We start from the raw sequence: 6,806 nt of genomic DNA, 5'->3' as shown, positions 1-6,806 counted from the left end.
CTTTTGAAGTCAGAATAACTCATGTAGCTAGCCACATAGGATTACAAGGGTCTTTGATGGTTATAAGAGTCAGAATGAACTCAAATGCACACACATGGGCAAAATAAGATCAAAGTTTCAAGAATTGATGGAGAAATTTTCCGTGCCTCCATTTATAAATCTTGGTTACATAGTGTGTTAGGTTGGATGGTGTAAGTCTTTTGAGAATGGATTGAACTCCTATCTCTGAAATGTTTTGCACCTTTAATCCAATTAGTGCATTTCAAAATGAAAGACACACACACTCATCCTTGTTCGAATAGGAACTGCATTTTTGTCATGCATCCTGCATTAACATAACTCATATAAAAAATTTATTGTCTCCACTATATTATGCATCATCATTTTATCATCATAGGTCTCCATACTTGGGGGCATAACTGAAAAAAATCAATCCTAAAAATCATCAAACGTCATGAAAAAATCGATCAAAAACATTCACAAAAAGTCATGAAAAAATTAATAAAAAATATTCACAAAAAGTCCTAAAAAAATCAATCAAAAACATTCAGATAAAGTCCTAAAAAAATCAATCAAAAACATTCACAAAAAGTCATGAAAAAATCAATCAAAAACATTCACAAAATGTCATGAAAAAATATCAAAAAATAAAAAAATCAAAGCAAGAAAGAATGGGCCATCCATCAAATCAAATCAACAACAAGAAAACTCTCTAAGTCTACAATCAAACTGATCACATGTCTTGTTAATCAATTTATTGATCAAACTTTATCAAACATCAACACGTCTTATACAAGGAAGGGTACACTCGAAACCAGACAGATCGGTCTTATACGGGGTACTCACTTTTTGAAACCAAACATTCCTATCAATGATCACACAAATCAAAACAATGACATAGATTAATATGACTGTTGGATTTTATCCAAGTTAGTGTTATCTTTATCAATTAATGGCAGGTCATGCTTCATCAAATACCAAAACATTTGAAAAGCTCTTCAAAAACAAACTAAAAAATTAGAAAACATCAAAAACTTGCAATAACATGTCTCGCAAGAATCAAATACCCTAGCAGATATCTAGCAAACACTTCACATGAAGTTAAACAAAGGATACAACTATCTTGTAAAAAAAACTACAATCAAGCTGATCAACTGTCTAATCTATTGAATCACTATCAAACTATCAACGTGATCAACATCTTGTCTTAAACAGAATTGGTACACTCAAAACCAGACAGATCAGTCTTGTCTTAAATATTGTTTAATTAATCAAGTAAAGACCCAATTACTCTAACACCCCCCCTTAAGCTAGACTTAGGGAGAAGCTAAAACCTAGAACAACTACTGAAAGAAGGAAAGATGGGTCCCGACAACAAGGCCTGATCATGTACCCAAATACAATGAAATCTCTATGAAACAAAGAAAAAGGAGAAAACCCAGTGGGAAAAAATCCTCTCCAAAAAGAGATAAAAGAACATACTAAAAGAAAAAGAAGGAAGGGAGGCCTCATAAAGACCCCCCAAGGACAACTTCCTTCATCCCAAGCATAGAGCACAACTCAAGATAGCACGGCGATGCAAAAGGTTTCATGAAGATGTCTGCAACCTGCTCGGCAGTAGGAATGTACTCCAGAATGAGAACACCATCATGAATCGACTGGCGGATGAAATGCATGTGAAGCTCAATGTACTTCGTCTGCTGATGCTCTACCGGGTTGCGGGAAATATGAATAGAACTCTGATTGTCACACCAAAGAACAATGGGACTATCAGGAGGAAAACCAAACTCAGTCATCAACTGTTGAAGCCATAAGATCTCCTGACTAGCGAGCATAGCAGCACGGTACTCAGCCTCTATAGATGATAATGCATGAGCAGTCTGCTTCTTGCAAGACCATGTGATAGGACCAGAGTTAAGATAGAAAACAAAGCGAGAAGTAGACCTCTGATCAGTGACATCAGAAGCCCAATCTGAGTCAGTGTAGCCAACAATGTGACGTTCCCCTGATGTGTAGTGAATGCCATGAGAACTAGAGCCCCGAATGTACCTCAAAATATGTTTGGTAGCTTGCTAATGACTCTCATGAGGATCATGAGAGAATCAAGAGACAAGGCCAACCGCAAAGGAAATATCAGGATGGGTGTGAGTCAGGTACAACAAACTGCCAACCAACTACTTGTAAAGTGTAGAATCTACTGAATGAGTGGGACAAGCAGTAATCAAAACAACCCCTGACTGAAATGGAGTGGGAGTAGACTTCCAATCAAGCATGTCAAAGCACTGAAGCAAGTCAATAGCATACTTCTGCTGGTAAATGGAAAGCCCATCAGAAGACTGAATCACTTGAAGACCAAGTAAATAGTGCAGAAGACCAAGATCTGTCATCTCAAACTGATCCATCAAGGCACGCTGAATATGATGAATCATAGAGGATGAGCTACCTATGAGGAGGAGATCATCAACATAGAGCACAAGAATAAAGATCTCGCCCTCAAGAAGCTGAATGTACACTGTGTGATCAGAATGACTATGGGTGAATCCAGTGGAGAGCAAGAAAAAATCCATCTTCTCATACCAAGCCCGAGGGGCCTGTTTGAGACCATACAATGAACACTGAAGTCTGTAAACCAAATAACTATCCTGCACAAATCCCTGAGGCTGCTCCATGTAGATTTCCTTCTGTAGGTCCCCATGCAAGAAGGCACTCTTCACATCCATCTGAAAAATAGGCCATCCCCTAGAAGCTGCAAGAGATAGTACAAAGTGAATAGAGTTCATCTTGGCAACAGGGGCAAAGGTCTCGAAGTAATCAATACCCTCAACCTGTGAGAAACCCTTCACAACAAGACGTGCTTTGTACTTATCAATGGAACAATCAACAACATACTTAGTGTGATACAACCAGCGACACCTAACCATCTTTCTGACCTTAGGAAGAGGACAAAGATCCCAAGTATGATTCCTCATCAAAGAAGAATACTCCTCCTCCATAGCATAATCCCACTCAGGGTGTCCGGTAGCCTCTGAAAACTTCTGAGGATCATATGAAATAGCATGACTCAAAAGACTAGAACCCACAGTATGAGAACAGGTGCGATGAGTATCTAAAGGATCACTAGCCATAGGACCTTCCGCCTCAACAGTAAGGCGAGCCCAGTTGGGCATCTAGGTGGAGTAGGTGGAGGTGGGGATGGTGGATCATCAGCACCATCATCAGAATCATCCTCCAAAAGATCCTGAAGAGGTGCAGTGGTTGGAGTAGGCAAAGGAGTAGACACTGGAGTCGGGGTATCCACTATGGGAAGGCGCTCATCAAACTGAACATCCCATCAAAATAGGACCTCTCTGGAATCAGGATCAAACAACCTGTATGCCTTAACATCCTCACAGTAGCAAACAAAAATGAGGGGTCGGCTCTACCACTCCATGGCTTTCCTCTAAGAATCAGGAATAAAAGCCCATGCCTCACTACCAAACACTCGGAAAAAAGAAACATCAGGCTTGTCATGAGACCAAGCCTCCTCAGGAGTCATATGTCGAATCGCCTTGTGAGGCATCTGATTTTGAATATAGTTGGCACAATTGACTGCCTCGGCCCAAAAAGGTGAATCCATGGACCTGGACTAAATCATACAATTTGCCATCTCCCGTAAAGTTTTGTTCTTGCGCTCAGTGACACCATTCTGTTGAGGGGTGTAGGGAACAATAAACTGATGCTGCAAACCATGCTCAATGCAAAAATCTCCGAATGCCTGATTCACATACTCCCCCCCATTATTTGTACGTATTCGCCGAATAGAACAGCCAGACTACTTCTCTACAAATGTCTTGAAGATTCGAAATGAATCAAAGACATCAGACTTGTACTTAAGAAAGTACACCCATGTGCGTCTGGAGAAGTCATCAATAAATGTGAGTACATACTTGGCCCCGGAAAAAGAAGGAGTGGGAAAGGACATGAGATTACTATGAATCAACTCCAAGGGTGCCAACGCACGAGAGACTCTTCCATTTAGAAAGGGATCTCTGTGATTCTTGCCAAGCACACAACCATGACAAACACCATCAGTATAGGAAATCTATGGGAGCCCAAGAACAAGTGCCTGTGTACTTATCTGCTGAAGATATCTGTAATTGACATGGCCCAAGCACTCATGCCAAAGGTGACTCACTGAATTTGCATGTGCTATAAGAGATGAACCTGTACCCGAAGGGGGCTCAAAGTCATCAAATCTGTAGAGACAAGATGTAGTATCAACACTCCTAGTAGCCACAACCAAATTAGGGTCATGGAGGTCCCAAATAACCACATCATGTGGTGAGAACTCAACTGTCTTACCAGGGCCAGAGTGGAAAATCTGATAAATGGACCAAAGGTTCGTCGAGATATCAGGGACAACCAGAACATCCTGTAGAGTAACCCCATCCAAAGAGATAGAACCTAAACCCAAGACTGAAAGCTGAACTGAGTCACCCACTACAATCTGTGAAATACCACAAGAGGCAAGAGAAGTAACCAACTGTTGAGTGTGTGTCATATGGTGGGAAGCACCAGAATCTAGTATCCATGTGAACCCATAAGTCGAAGCTCGGGCAGTGAGAGCATGACCTTTCCCTGTGGAAGGAGAAGATGCCTGAGGTGAGGAGATGTGATGCTGTTGCATGGCTTCCTCTAAAGCCTCTAAACATTTCCAGCACCTAGAAACTAGATGTCCTTCCTTGCCACAAAAACTGCAAGTGTCTCCTGATTTCTTCTTAGTCTTGGAGGACGACTCACCAGATTGTGAAGATTTCCCTTGTTTTGGAGGAAATGGAGGTTTAGAATCAGACTTAGGAGGTGGCTTGGAGGAAGACTCACTGCCTGCAAAATTCTTCTTGGGCTTTGATTTCTGCTTTTGTTTCTCCTTCTCCTTAGAGGACTGAGCAACCAATGCTTTGTTCTTACAGCCTAAGAGCTTAGCTAGCTGAGAAAGATGAGACTGCTCATGAGACAAACACTCACAAAAGAAATCAAAGGTAGGCATGTTGAAACAAGCACCCAAGCCATCCATGGTGGAGTAGAAAGCAGAGGCAAAAAACTAAAAGTGACCCCGAAGCTTTGAAAGAATCAAATGAATGCACTCTATGTCTGTCTTGATCTTGCCACATCCCTGAAGAACAGATCTTGTAGTCTTGAATTTGTTCAAAAAATCCTCAATGGTGGGAAAGGAATCAAGTGACAAAGAAACCAACTTTGCCTCTATCTGTAATACCTGAATCTCACTAACCCTCCCGAAGAGAGAATCAAACTTCAACCACATAGTCCGAGGAGTGAGAAACTCATCAAGGGGAAACAAAAGACTGTCGGAGACATGCAAAGAGAGCAAACTCATGGCCTCATTCATCTTGTTCCTGTGCTGAAGAAGCTCATAAGGATGTTGCAATACATGTTGAGCCTCATCCAAACAAGACCACAACCCTCGTGCCCAGAGAAGCCTCGTGATGCGAGGCTTCCAAGTGTGATAGTTGTGTGAAGTCAACAACTCAATTGAAGGATCTGCCATGAGAACAAAAAACTCTGCACCTGCACCTGCACCTGCTTGTTGGTTTTTTTATTATGTGATCTTTCAGAATAGATAGAAGATTCAGAAGGGTTTGTTTGTTTTGAGAGTTTTAGTGTTCTTAATTTCTGATATAAATGACAAAAAGGGAGAAAAAACACCCCCCCACAATAGATAAACCTAAACCCTAGTACATACTAATGAGAAGGAAGTAGTGCATAAGTAAAAAAACTTCAAACTGATATCTCATGTACTTGATGAAAATTCTAAGAAAAAATATCACAAATCTGAATAGAGCATGTTGAGAGCTTTCCAACACCTATTCATTTTTGAAAAATGAAGTCCGTTTGCACAATCTACGGCCCCGGAAGTGCAGAAAAGAAGCCTGACTTTGACTAGAAAAAAGTACAGTCAAATAGTAGATTCAGAAAAAAAAAAAAACCAATACCACGACGTCCATCTTGGAACCAACTTTCTAATGCCTATTTGTTTTCCAAAAATCGACTCTGGATGCCCAAGATATGACCAAAAAATGAACCCCCCCTCAAAAAGGCTAGAGGGTGTGGGTCTGGTGGAGGAGCCAGGAGGAGGTGGCGCTCCAATGACGCTCAAGTGGCGCTCCGGCGGCACTCCGAGGAGGAGCGATGAGCAGCGGAGGTGACGTTGCTGGCAGAGGCGGGGTGGCATTGCTGCCTGCGCGACAGTAATTGGAGGGTCGGCAGGGCGGAGGTGGCGAACTCGCTGGCAGCGGTGATCGGAGGGCCGGCGAGGCGGAGGACCGACGGGGGCTGGAATGCAGGGGCTGGCGAGGGGTCGGAGAGGTTGTCGTTGAGGATTGGAAAGGGTGCCACCAGGGGCCGGAGCCGGCAGGAATGTCATCGTATGGCAGCCGGACTGTCGGTCCCGTACCCTACATAAGCCTGAAAACTAATTTTTTTTGAAAAAAACTTGTCTTTTTCACCTTTTTTTTAACTTTTTTATTTTTTATTTTTTTATTTTTTTAATTTTTTAAATTTTTTTAAAAAATCAAAAAACCGGCCTACATGCCCTAAAAAGGCAAAAAAAAAATTGAATTTTTTGCTCGATTTGTGTGCCACAGCTGTACGACCTAGTTTTGGAGAAAAAATTCACCCCCAGATGCTCAGGATTCAAAACTAGGCAAATTTTATATGATTATAGGGGTTTTTGGGCCTTCTAAGCATGATGGTGAGGTTCGTTTAGGCCCAAAGTGCTCAGAAAAAAACCTATCCCTAAACACACAAAA

The sequence above is a fragment of the Cryptomeria japonica genome, chromosome 5 (genome assembly GCF_030272615.1).
Source record: "Cryptomeria japonica chromosome 5, Sugi_1.0, whole genome shotgun sequence".
In the NCBI taxonomy this organism is placed as follows: Eukaryota; Viridiplantae; Streptophyta; class Pinopsida; order Cupressales; family Cupressaceae; genus Cryptomeria; species Cryptomeria japonica.
This window is presented reverse-complemented; position numbering follows the sequence as displayed.